The following is a 14,748-nucleotide window of genomic DNA, read 5'->3' on the forward strand; positions in this document are numbered from 1 at the left end:
AGGCTGGCTCGGCGAGGCAACCCAAGATACTGCAATGCCGGAGAACTCCTTCGTCTGCTCGCGGGAGGCCATGTCGGGTGATGTACAAGAAGGAGATGGAGAGAGAGTGGAAGTGGGGTGTGATTCTTGTGTGGCGCCTCACCACATTTATATAGAGGGCGGATGCGAGGAGCTAGTGGGAGCAGCATTTAATGACGGGCAACACATGACCATACATGTGGCGCTTGAGGCGCCGGAGTAGGTTCCTCGACACATGAGCTGGTCAAATGGAGGGGCAGACTGATCTCGTTTCAATACGAAGAGAAGGCGACTAGTAGGCGGAGCTCCCGACATGAGAACCGCTTCAATGTCTGCTTCATTACCCGGTCCCATTCGCTCTGGGCCGACATGAATACGGACAAGTCACTTCGAGCAGGAAATCGCATAGGCATAGGCGAGGGGTTTTTGATGGACCAAGTTAGTCGAGTAAGTTGCAAAAAAACCACCACAACTAGGGACACGAAAACAAAAAAACCTTTACCATTCGTTTTGTTTAAAAAAAAAACCACCACCACTGTACTAACAGTTTTCAAGAAACGCTGATAGAGTGATTCGACCATTTGAGTGGAAATGTGGCGGCTCGGTCCCACCTCCAAGTGATGATGTGGCAAGAAAAAATGACGTCGTCCATATGGACTCATGTAGGCCCACGTGTGATCGTATCATCTCTCTTCATCCCTTTCTATGGCTTTCCGCCGAGCACTTCGGGAGCTCGCCGAAGAGCTCATTGTTGGTGGCGTCAAGATCTGTAAGGAGGCATGCGCGGGAGGAAACATGACAAGGGGTCGATGCAGAACTCCTGCATCTTCTAATCCACATCGGCTGTCGGCGGGGGCAACGCCATGGTTGCCGGAGGCGGAGGCTGGAGTGCGGAATCCGGGCAAGGAGGCTCAGGGCCGAATGGGTCGACGAGTACTTGTTTGGAAGCTGTACGAGGTCAAGACAGATCTTATGGTGGTAAGAATAGGTGATGAGCTAGTCAGAGTGGAGCGCATCAAAGACAAGGCCGTCGGTCAAAGCCGAGGAAGAACAGCACACATGCGTCCCATCTAGGGCAACCGTGCCGATTCCTTCCGTGGGGAGTCTCAGTGTGCGTGCGGACGCGCTTGAGTCGCCGCGCTGCGCCACCGCCCGCTCGGCGAGCCGCGCCCTCGCCGCACGATGCATCACCACAAGCTAAGGAAGAACAGGATGCATGCGTCGTGTTTGGGTCTTCTCGTGTCTACCCTAGGACACATGGCACCTGAGAGTAGGGCCCATCAGTCCGAAATGCACTCAAATGCGATAAATTAACATATCAGCGTTTTTTGAAAATTGTCAGCACAATATTGTTCGTTTTTTGAAAACAAAATGAAGGATGGCGGTTTTGTGTTTTCTCGTACTCAATTGTGATATTTTTTTGCAATTTACTCAAGTTAGTCATATCGGATGCAATAGAGGATCGAATCCGCAAAGCCTTCTAATTTGTTTTTGGATTTACAAGTCCGGGCCGATGGACATACCACTGCAAGACCGTGTTCGATGATAAGGCTGGTTGTAATGGGTAGTATCATATACTAGTATCATGCATATGATACTAGTGTATGATACCACATCCGTAATGCATAGTACCATATGTTAGTATCATAGTGTAATTTATTTATTGACATGCAAGACACATAGTAGCACATAATTTAATATGATACGGTATCATGATATGATATTCAACCCTCTTTTTCTTCATTTAATTCTATGCCACCTCATTGAAAGTGTCTAGTTGACATTTATGATACTACCTATGATACTATCATTACACACAGGCTAAAAGATGTCCGAATAACATGGTGCGGTTACGCCCTAAACACAGGAATAATGAATTACTAGTAGCTTGTTAAAAAAAGCAAATGAATTGGCAAAACAGATTTTGTGTTTCCTTATTTCAATTTTGTGTGTGTGCAAGTTTCGTGCCAATCTTGAAGCGGGGTTTTGCGTGTGAGCAATGATGTGCGGCATCGACTAGGCCCGTCGTGCGGCGGTGACGCTAGGGTATTGACGGTAGCGTGTTGCATTGCACGTATGCACCATGCGGGATCCGTGCGCCATACTGTACTAGTGATCAAGGCTCCTAGTTCCTAGGATGCACGAGCAGATCGGAAGAATCAGATCTTTCGATCCAGCAGCAGAGCCATCCAGATCACGAACCGTCCAACATCATCACCCAGCCTGATTGATAGCCTCTACAGTAGCGGTACTACACCACTGCCCCGTAGGCCGTAGCAGCATCATTGCCGAGCAAAATATAATACTCCTGCTCCCCGGCAGCGTCAGCGGCCGGCCTCGGACATAGGGGAATATCCAGATCAGAGCAGGGCAGAGCCTCAGCGACACGCCAGTGCATTGCATGGTACGCTGCGCCCGCTCGCTTTCCCACCCATCACACGGCCGTCACCATCACCTCGGTGGAGCGCGCCGCGCCGCGGCCGGGTTCCCGGACCGGACTTCGCCGACTCCCGAGGCCGCCCCCTTGTCCGTAACCTGCCGCGCCACCGCGCAGTGGCACGACACTTTGGACGGCAGGGCGCGCGTCCGCCGTGCAAGACGATGGCCCGGCGTGCACCGGCGGGCCACCTACCTGGTCTGAACGACGATCGCTGCCCGGCCCAGCCCCGGTATGGAGTAGGAGTACCACGGAGTGCACGAAATGGCGTCGCGTGAGACGACGTAGGCCGTGGGGACAGAACGGGGGCAAGGGTGCACGCAATTGGGCATTAACTCGTGCCACGCCGCTCGTGCGACGGGACGGGTCACGCGCGCGAATTGAAGGCGGGGGGGCACGGAGACGGCATGGTGGCACTGGCATTGCCACTGGCACGGCGTCATGCCCGTCCCGTGCACGCCCGGCGCACGTACGGGGCGGCCTGCACGTGAGCGGACGGGCAATGAAGCCGCCGGTCACGTCGGCCGATGTCGCCGTCGGCCGATGTCACCGTCCCGTCCCTCCGTCCACTGCGCGGAGCAGGGAAGCCAAGGTGGCAAAAGATCTCGCTGTCCCGTCGCCGCCCGTGCACGGGAAAAAGGCTACTACCTGACAGCATCTCCAACAGCAACGCAAAAAGGCGTGCACGCATGCTAAACATGCATTTTACCGCGCGCAGGACAGATTGGCGTGCTCCAGCGATGGCAGGAAAACCGCGCGCGCGGGAACCGCTTGCACGCGTGAAAAGGCGGCAGCTCGCGCGCCATTTTTGCGGCGCCGCGTCCCGCGCGCCTATGAAAGGCAGCGCACTGTCGCTCCCTCGCGCCACCGCTCCGCGCTCTCTCTCCCTCTGTCTCTCGCGCCGCCGTCGCCGCCTGCCCTCCCAGAGCGCCGCCACCGCTTCCGCGCGCCGCCCCCGACGCGCCACCATGCCGCCGCGCCGTCGTTCTGCGTCGGGCTACCGCGGCGTCCGCCAGCGCCCCTACGGCGGGTTCTACGCCGAGATACGCTCCGGCGATCTCCGGCTTAGCCTCGGAACCTACGACACGGCGCACGAGGCCGCCCGGGCGTTCGATGCGGCGGCGTGGCGCCTAGGCAGACCGCGTCTCCAAATGAACTTCCCGGACGTCCACACGCTCCAGCAGGCGTTAGACCTCGCCCCGCCGCCTTGTCTAAACTCCGCACACGACCGTGCGGAGCACACTGCGCTGCAGCGCCGCCTCCTCGTCGCCCAGGAGGACGAGCGGGTCATGTCGGAGTGGCGCCGGCGCCACCCGGAGGACGTCGCCTACGAGCAGGAATATTGGACAGGGCGCCGCGAGGAGCGGTTGGACAGTCGTCGTCGGAAGGCATTGACGTGTGCGTAGGCCGACCTCGTCAATGCACGCGGGAGGTCCTTCTTCACTCAAGAAGATGAACGTTGGTTTGACATCTGGCTGTCAACCTCTGACGACATCAACGACGATGATGATGGTGCAGATGACTGGAGCGACTAGGATTAGTGTTTTTGTTTTCGAACTATCTAGCACCGAACTATCTATCTATGTTTTTGAACTACCTATCTAGTTGCAATCTATGTAAAATAACTTTGTATCCTTTTTATTTATTGCAGTCTACTTTTAAAAAATGTTGTGTGCTGCATTTTTGAACACTGCTAGAGCGGCGCGTGCGCGCTGCATTATAGCGTGGCTGTTGGAGCCAGCGCCTATCCCTGCGCTAAATCAGCCGACGTGCGCTGTAAATATATTTTCTGGACGCGACGCGAAGCGCGGCTGTTGAAGATGGTCTAACGTAGACAGCCTCGCTCGCGCCATTGCTGTGCATGCCGTCTCGAGCGCCGTGCTAGCGTGCTCTTCGTGCGGCCACGCTAGGGCGGCGCACGGACGCGCGCAGGCGTGCTGTCTGTCGCGCCGGGGCTGGGCCGAGGGCGCGACACGCGACGGCTAGGAGGGGACTTGGCATCGAACTGCGGCTGTGGCGCCACGCTACGCTGCGCTAGCACGATGATGACGGTGATAAAGTTGCCCAGCTCCCTTTTATTCTCTGCATGGAAGGAAGGAACTTCGCCTGCCTGCCTGCCTGCCTGCCACTCTGCCCTTTGTACAACGGACGGGCTGCTTCGGCCCATGCCGCTCCACAGTTCCAGCCTTCGTTTTCCTGGCAGTAAAAATGTACTCCATCAGGGCCAAAGAAATGTTACAGATTTTTACAGCATCGGTAGAATCTGATGATTGGCACTCGCCCATCCAAAGGTAATTCTCACATTTCTTACTTGATCGGTGCATTTGCTAGAAATTGTAGTAGTAGTATATATTGCATTGCCAGCAGCGCTCCTGGTCAAATCGATCGTAGCATCGGCATGTGACGTTTAACTGTTTATTAATACCATGTAGAGGGAGTTGTCATTTTTTAACAGCGACCTTCCTCGTAGCGCGCCCATGCCCTGCCGCACGCATGTGCCCAGCTGGTTGACGCGCCGCGCCGTCGTTTCCTTCGATCGAGCCCGGATTATTTGCACACACTACTGTAGTTTGTATTGATATTGAAGCAACGGAAAGATGACTCTGCAAGCGCTTTCTCTTGTTTTCCTAGTTTATTTATTTTGGTATTGACCACCTGCTGCTGTGTTGTTTCCTGCTCTCAGCAAAAAAACACAATCCAGTGTTTTGATAACATGTCTTTTTCTGGGATTGTCCTTAGTCGTCAGCTTATTATTATGTGAGAATAGCCAAAGAGAAGCATGTAGAGCTTCCAAACAGCAGGAGTATACAAAGGCAGCAGACCTCTCAAGTGCATAGAGCTAGTAGAGAGTATTTGCCATTATTCTCTAGTTGCCAAATCAAAAGATCAGTATCTTCAGATAAGCTAATACTTCTAGCAATCTCTAAAATCTGATACCACTCTTCCATTATTCAATCATCAAAATTTCTTCTGAAGGTTAGGTTAGGTTGGGTGCCACCCAAATCTCAGCTATGGTTTTGAAACTCTCATTACAAATCACATAAACGGGCAGAATTGCACTGCGAGTGGAGGGGACCCAAAGTCCCAAACCATGTGTCCTTCCAAAACCTAATTTTATGAGTAATTTTTTGTGGGAAAGTAATATACAAGTCGTCCCTCTAGTCCTACATACATAAAAGACATATATGTGAAATATACAAGTCATCCAACTAATATGGAAAATAACTATTTTGTATGGACGGACTCAATCCTTAGAAAATGATTTGTATGGACGTTGTGATGTATTGACTTTTTGGAAAATCGCATTGGATTAATTCTTCTAGGGCCTTCTCATGATACTTTTCAACTGTCTATTACAACATGGTTTGCCCCAACTTCGATGGTGGAGGGACCATGACAGTAGTATGTCTTGAGCTCGCTCAATTGCTTGTAGTTGTCATTGGATAGTCCATGGACATGGTTTGTACTTTTTTTTCACTTGTGGAGATCTTTTTTATGGTGATTATATATTATGGTAGATCGACAGACCTTTTACCAGAAATGCCCCTACAAGGATCTTTGCTTTGAATTCCTCATTCTTATGGCTTCCCCGAGCGATGGTAGCGTTTGAGCACGACGAGTGCACATAACGGTTGGATTTGAATCCTCCACTATAAAAAGGGGTCTTCTTTCTTAATAAGACTTACCTCTTTCCCCCATTGCTCATTGTTACCCAAATCTCGAACTCGCCCGATCTCCTTCCCTATCCATCAACACTTGTCAATTCTCCATGGTTTGGAGGAGAAGGCCTCGATCTACACTTCGAACAAGAGAAACTTGATCCGTCCCACAATCCCTTGCAAATCTTGATACTCTTGGATGTTTGGTCACCCTAGAGGAAGATGACACACCTCGTAGCCACATTGCATTGTTGGGAAGCTTCGTGGTGGTGTTGTGGTTCTCCAATTAAGTTGTGGAGAGAAGCCCAACCTTGTTTGTAAAGGTTCGATCTCCGTCTTCAAGTGCACCACTAGTGGAATCACGCCATTGTGCATTGTGAGAGGGCGTGAAGAGAATACGGTGGCTCTAGTGGCTTCTTGTGGAGCACTGCCCCTCCACACTTGTCCAACGGAGACGTACCTCCCCCAAAAATAGAGAACTTTGATATCATATCCTTGTCTCCACCGGCTCCACTTGTGGTTCCATCTTACCTTTACGTTGTGCAAGCATGTATTTGTGTTTCTATCGTGTGCTAGCAATTGTGTTATTGTTGTGTTCATCATATAGATTATCCACCTAGTTGCATATCTAGACAACATATTTTACCTTTACGTCATCTCAAGTATGTGTGGGTAAATTATGCGACATGCATCAAACAATTTTTGATCTATCATATTCAGTCCAACACAAAAATCTTCAAAGAGTACCCTAATATTTATATCAGAGAACGTAGTATCAAAACATGCAATTAACCTCTATGCTTAGATCCCCTATGGGAATCCGCAAGTTGATGACATAACATATATCAAGTGAATCAAAAGAATACCCCAATATCACTATGGGTATCTGCATGCAAAACATATATCAAGTGTTCTCGAATCCAATATTCAATCCAACATAACAAAATCTCAAAGGGAAAGATTTAATTCATCAAATCAATAGCAAGGGACAAACACCATATGATCCAAGTATACTAACAAAGCCCGTGATACATCAAGATCGGGGTATCTCAAGAACACGACAGAGAGAGATCAAACACATAGCTACTGGTACATACCCTCAACCCCGAGGGTGAACTACTCCCTCCTTCTCACGGCCTCCGCCGGGATGATGAAAGTGGACGCCGGAGATGATTTCCCATCTTTGGTAGGGTACTCGAAAGGCTCCGGATGGGTTTGTAACAAGGGAGAATCCAAGGGGGACTATGCCAATCATCCCACTCGTGCTTCTAACAAGGGAGAATCACTATTACTTCTTCGTGATGATGTTTCTTTACCTGAAATTGATGCCTTGAATGCCATGGAATCTGCTTGTGTGCAAATTACAGCGCTAACTAATGAAATAATATTGTTGGAAGAGTAGAATCGTGCACTCCGGAGAATAAAAAATGGTCTGGAATACCTCCTAAGCCAAAACCCTAGCATCTCGGTGCAACCAAAAAGAAGTGACCAACTTTCTGTTATCGAAGTGCTTACTTTCAGAATCTCTGAGATGAAATACTCGGAATATCCGAAGTGTTGAATCTTCCTAGGTAAGCTGAATCGGTCTAGCTGAATTGTTTCTTTCGGTCTCAACGAAAAGCCAAAAGTTGGAACATTTTGCACTAGTTGGTACCACCGAGATTTATCTTATGTATCACCGAGTTGGGCAATAATGTTGTAACAGTTGTATTTTTGGTGAAGGCTATATGTACCCCTCCACCACCTCTTTCTCTAGGATAGAGCCCTCATAATGTAAGTAAACTTCCACCTTTCCTTTACTGAGAGAGAACTACCTACTCATGTGTTGAGATCAAGGGATTCCATTCCAACCAATAGATCCTGGATTTCTAGCCTCCTCAAGTTGTTTTCCACCCAATCATCCTCTTATACCAAGCCAAGTTTCTGTGAGAGAGTGATTGAGTGTTGAGGAGACTATCTTTTGAAGCATAAGAGCAAGGAATTCATCACCAACACAACATCTATTACCTTTTGGAGAGTGGTGTCTCCTAGATTGGTTAGGTGTCGCTTGGGAGCCTCCAAATCACATGGAGTTGAACCAAAAAGTTTGTAAGGGCAAGGAGATCACCTACTTCATGAAGATCTACCCAAGTGAGGCTAGTCCTTCATGGACGTAAGCCATGATGGCATATACAAGGTTGCTTCTTCATGGACCCTTCGTGGCCTCACGCAGCCGCTACCCTTCGTGGGTTGAAGTCTCGATCAACGTGAACGTACGATAACACCACCTATGGGAACCATGGCAAAAATCTTTGTGTCTTCATTGCGTTTGATCTATCCAATCCCTTATTTACACTCACTTGCAATGTCTTTACTTTCCGCTCCACAACTCATAGACTTGCATGTGTATGGTGTGCTAGACTTGGTAAAATCGCTAAAACTTTCCTAACGATAAAATTAGGAAAAAGGTTAAGTTTAAAAAACACATGCGGCCCAACATGCCACGGGACGACCCGTTTAATAATCAGGTCGTGCTTGGGCCAAGGAACCGTGCACGTGGGCCGACATGGCACGACCCGACTATTAAACGTGCCATGGTGGGTTGTGTCGATAAGGCGCGATTAACATGGGCCGGGCCGACCCGTTTGGCCAACTCTGGCCTAAAGTCAAAAGGCGAGAAATCCACGTCATGTCGCGACTATTGGTGTCGCCCACTGTAGCACTGGGGCCAACATCCATCCATCTAGTCTACCCCTCTTTCTCTCTCTCTCTCCTGCGTAGCCACCTGGGACAATGAGGGCTCCTTTGATCCATCGTGGGAAGCCCTTGCCGGGACCCATCATCTCTTGATGGCGTTTCGGATAACCTCGTCCATCGTGGGTGGCACATTTTCTTCCCAATCGAGTGTTGGGGAACGTCGCATGGGAAACAAAAAATTTCCTACGCGCACGAAGACCTATCATGGTGATGTCCATCTACGAGAGGGGATTTCCGATCTACGTACCCTTGTAGATCACACAGCAGAAGCGTTAATAAACGCGGTTGATGTAGTGGAACGTCCTCACGTCCCTTGATCCGCCCCACGATCCGTCCCACGATCCGCTGCGATCTAGTGCCGAACGGACGACACCTCCGCGTTCAACACACGTACAACTCAACGATGATCTCGGCCTTCTTGATCCAGCAAGAGAGATGGAGAGGTAGATGAGTTCTCCGGCAGCGTGACGGTGCTCCGGAGGTTGGTGGTGATCTAATCTCAGCAGGGCTCCGCCCAAGCTCCGTAGAAACGCGATCTAGAGGAAAAAGCGTGGAGGTATGTGGTCGGGCTGCCGTGGCAAAGTTGTCTCAAATCAGCCCTAATACCTCAGTATATATAGGAGGGAGGGGGAGAGACCTGCCTTGAGGCTCAAGAGAGCCCCAAGGGGTCGGCCGAAGCAAGGGGAGAGTCCTCCCCCTCCAATCCTAGTCACTAGGATTGGAAGGTGGAGTCTGATAACCCACAAGTATAGGTGATCAATTGTAGACTTTCTCGATAAGTAAGAGTGTCGAACCCAACGATGAGCTAAAGGCAGGACAAATATTCCCTCAAGTTCTATCGACCACCGATACAACTCTACGCACACTTTACGTTCGCTTTACCTAGAACAAGTATGAAACTAGAACTACTTTGTAGGAGTGATAGGATAGGCTTGCAAGAAAGTAAAGAACACGTAAATAAAACTAGGGGCTGGTTAGAAAAAAACAAATACGTTAGTCTAACGAGTGTGGAAAAGTGGTGGTAGGAGTTTTGGAATTGTCCCTAAGCAATTGGCTACATTACTAGATCGATAGCAAGTATCATGTGGCAGAGGCCTATGCTAGCATGTCATCCCTTACTTGGAATTCTATGCACTTATGATTGGAACTATTAGCAAGCGTCCGCAACTACTAACGTTCATTAAGGTAAAACCCAACCATAGCAATAAGATATATTGGTCCCCCTTCAATCCCATATGCATCAATTTCTATGCTAGGTTTGAAGCTTCTGTCACTCTAGCCTGCCAATACATAGCCCTATCAACATACAACTAACCCTATGGTGTGATTCACGCGCGCGATCATATGATGGGCACCAAAGGACAACAACATAACCACAAGCAAATTAAACCAATCATAGCAATTCATCAATCACCGATAGGACAACGATAGTCTACTCAGACATCATAGGAAGCAACACATCATTGGATAATAGTATGTAGCATAAAGCACCATGTTCAAGTAGAGGGTACAGTGGGTTACGGGAGAGTGGACCGCTGAATATAGATGGGGGAAGGTGATGGAGATGTTGGTGAAGATGACGGAGGTGTTGGTGTAGATCGCCGTCACACGATGATGTCCCGGGCGGCGTTCCGGCGCTGCCGGGAGAGAGGGGGAGAGAGCCACCCTCCTTCTTCTTCTTCCTTGACCTCCTCCCTAGATGGGAGAAGGGTTTCCCCTCTGGTCCATGGTCTCCATGGCGGCGGAGGGGCGAGAGCCCCTCCGAGATTGGATCTCTCTCTCTCTCTCTGTGTCCTTCTGTTTCTGCGCTCCCAGATTCTGCGTTTCACCGTTTCTTAAATTCCCGGAGATCCGTAACTCCGATTGGGCTGAAATTTTAACACGATTTTCTTCCGGATATTATATTTCTTGCGGAGAAAGAAGGGCTCCAACCGCCTTAAGGAGTGTACACAAGCCTGCCAGCTGCCATCGTACCTCGTGGTGGCGGCTACACGGCTTGTGGGCCCTCCGTGCATCGCCTCGCGTTGATTCTTCTTCCCACAAATCATAAATATTCCAAAAAAAAATCCCCGTAAGTTTTTATTACATTTGGACTTCATTTAGTATGGATATTATGCGAAACAAAAAATATGCAACAAAGAGGAACTGGCACTGGGCACTGGATCAATATGTTAGTCCCAAAAATAGTATGAAAAGTTGCCAAAAGTATATGAAAGTTGTAGAATATTGGCATGAAACAATCAAAAATTATAGATACGACAGAGACGTATCAGCATCCCCAAGCTTAATTCATGCTCGTCGTCAAGTAGGTAAATGATCAAAAAGATATTTTTTATGTGGAATGCTACCTAACATAATCTTGATCATATAATCTAATCATGGCATGAATACTAAAACACGAGAGATTCGAAGCAATAGTCTATCATTTGTCATAAAGACAATAATATTTCAAGCATACTAACAAAGAAATCATGTCTTCTCAAAATATCATGGCCAAAGAAAGTTATCCCTACAAAATCATATAGTCTGGCTCTGCTCCATCTTCCGCACACAACGTATTTAAATCATGCAAAACCCCGGTTTTAGCCAAGCAATTGTTTCATACTTTAGTGTTCTCAAGCCTTTTCAATTTTCACGCAATACATGAGCGTGAGTCATGGACATAGCACTGTAGGTGGAATAGAATATGATGGTCGTGGAGAAGACAAAAAAAGGAGGAGATAGTCTCACATCAACTAGGCGTATCAACGGGCTATGGAGATGCCCATCAATAGATATCAATGTGAGTGAGTAGGGATTGCCACGCAACGGATGCACTAGAGCTTATAAGTGTATGAAATCTCACAAAAGAAACTAGTGGGTGATACGTCTGAAACGTAACTATATTTTTGATGGTTTCATGCTGTTATCTTGTCTTCTTTGTATGTTTTATGTATCTTTTTTATATCTTTTTGGGGACTAACTTATTGATTCAGTGCCAAGTGCCAGTTCCTGTTTTCCGTGTTTTTGACTCTTTTCAGATCTGATTTTGGAAAGGAGTCCAAACGGAATAAAATCCCCGAAATGATTTTTTTCCGAACGAAATAAGACCAGGGAACCTTTGGGCCAGGCCAGGTGGGCCCCAGGGAGCCTGATGTGGTTATAGTCCTAGGGTAGGGTCATAGGCCTGCCCAATGGGTCCTACCCAAGGACTACCCTTCATAAGGGATAAGGCCCTTAGTCAGTTCCGACTGAATTAAGGGCTTCCCATCATCCAGTCGGTGACGATTCCTACATCATCCAGTCGGAGATGAGCATTCGGAGCGTATCAAACTTACCGACTGGATTCCACTCTGTACATCGTAACCCCCGTGGAGGGCAACGGTCATACGTTTCCATGTACCTTTATTAGCATTTAAGACATACGTTACCTGTAACGTATGCAGTTATTCGCTACAACTCCACCCCTGTGCACCGAACCGTTATGAAGGGTAGCGCACTCTATATAAGCCGCCCTTCCCCACTGGTGCAGGGGTTGGCAATTCATTGTAATCCCTATTACACTCGACATCAAGTTCCAAGAGCACTGAGGCGTAGGGCTTTTACCTCCACCGTAGAGGGGCCTGAACTCATACAACCTCGTCGTAGCTAAGGCTCTGCCCATCCTTTCGTACCCTACACATCTACTGTCAGACTTATACCCACGACAGTTGGCGCCCACCGTGGGGCAGGCTTCTAAGCGACTTCCAGCGAGTTTGCGACTACATCTTTTCATCATGTCATCCGGTGGAGATTTGAGCATGGGTCGCGAGATCCTCTTCGGCGCTCTCTCCTTCATCGTCGATGATTCAGCATGGCTTCGGGACGCCCCTCTCGACATCGAGGCGCTCCCCAGTCGCGGGGCTACACACTTCCATGCCGGTGCCCGCGGTGTCCTTCTTCTCCAGCAGTCGGCTCCGGTGTCGACCTACGCCGCCGTCACGCGCCGCAACAAGCGGTCTCGCCGTCCGCGGCTCCAGCGTTGGGTGCATCACACCCAGGCGCGCCAGAGCGCGTCTTCACAAGTGGCGGTCCTCGAGTCAGTTGTAGTTGCGCCGCCGTCCCAGCGCTCGGACTCAGTTCCGACTAAGTTTCCTTCCGAGTACGTGGGTCGCGGGCCTGCAGCCGAAGCGCACATGGCCAACTCCCATGAAAGCCCCCGCCAAACCGGCCGGAATGAGCACGAGGTCGGCGAAACATCCGGTGCTCGCCGTCAGCCCCGCCGTTCTGCCAGTCGGCGCACTCATCAGAGCAACGTGGAGGTGTTCCGCACACCCGTCCTCAACCTGGCTGTCGTTGCCAAGATAGCCGATTCCCTCCAGCCGACTGATTCAAAGGCTGGCAGAGGGATCGAGCAAATCCGTGCCCTGCTGCACACGGCACAGCAGCAAAATTCGGCAGTCTCCCAGTCGCACAACAGGATCCACAATAGTTCTGTTCACGCAAACACGCATCGGTCAGTTCACAGCCCCGGTTCTCATCAGCGACACAGGGGAGGCAGCCGTTCCATGAATCCCGAAGATCGTCGCCGTTCACGCACCCCTCCGAGGGGTGGGCCCTACAGGCCCCGACATCATGATGACCGGCGTTCAGTCGGTGACACTTATGATCCAAGGCCCGACGCGAGGGGGCATATCGCTCAGAGGAGGGTCGACAGGGACGATGGCCACGATGTGGACCGTCCGAGTGGAAGCAGGACCATCGTCTCTCGTCCCGAGTGTTTCAGTCGAGCCACCCGTTCGGCTGACATCCCTCCCAACTTCCAATTGGCGACGGGGATCAGCAAGTTTACAGGAGAATCCAAGCGAGAAACGTGGTTGGACGACTACCGAGTGGCAGTCCAGATCGGAGGAGGAGACGACCACGTCGCCATGAAACACCTCCCTTTGATGCTCAACGGCTCGGCACGAGCGTGGCTGAACCAGTTGGCTCCCTCAAGCATCTACAGCTGGGCGGATCTGGCCCGAGTCTTCATCAGGACCTTCGAAGGGACGTGCAAACGCCCTGCTGGTCTCGTGGAGCTCCAGCACCGTGTCCAGAAGCAGAATGAGCCCCTGCACGATTTCATTCAGCGTTGGACGACCCTCTACCACATGGTGGAGAACGTCACAGAGCACCAAGCAGTCTGCGCCTTCAAGGCAGGCGTGCGGTACAAAGATCTGTACCTGAAGTTTGGTCGAACAAGCGACATCTCCATGAGTAAGATGATGGAGATAGCGGCACGCTATGCAAATGGCGAAGAAGAGGACCGCATTCGTAGTGGCAAGCACAAAGCAGTCGCCGATGGAGATGGGAACAACACTCGGAAGCAGAAGCAGAAAGCTCCGTCCACTCCGCAGGAAGAGGCCACAGCCGTTACCAATGCCAAGTTCAAGGGCAAGGGGAAGCCTCAGTCCACCCCCAAGAAGAAACAGTTCGGAAACCACATCGTGGACCATCCATGTCCAATTCACACGACGATGGATGAAGAGGGCAACGCCATATTTTCGAAGCATACCACTCGGAAATGTCGCCTCCTGATCCAGGGGTTCGGCGAAGGGCAGCCGAGTGAAAAGGACAATGAACAGGATGAGGAGGACAAGGAGGATCCGTTCCCCCAAGTCCATGCAACACTGATGATTTTTGCTGACGTTGAGAGCAAGAGTCGACTGAAGCTGGTGAACAGGGAGGTGAACATGTCCACGCCGACCAACCCCACGTTCCTCAAATGGTCTCAGACTGCGATCACCTTTGACCAGTCCGATCATCCAGCACACGTACCCACCCCAGGGAGGCAGGCACTGGTCGTCGACCCGGTGGTGGAAGGAGTCCGACTGCACAAAGTCCTCATCGACGGCGGCAGTGGCTTGAACATCCTGTACGCTGACACTCTCAAGGGGA

The sequence above is a fragment of the Hordeum vulgare genome, chromosome 5H (assembly GCF_904849725.1).
Source record: "Hordeum vulgare subsp. vulgare chromosome 5H, MorexV3_pseudomolecules_assembly, whole genome shotgun sequence".
NCBI classification, from domain to species: Eukaryota; Viridiplantae; Streptophyta; class Magnoliopsida; order Poales; family Poaceae; genus Hordeum; species Hordeum vulgare.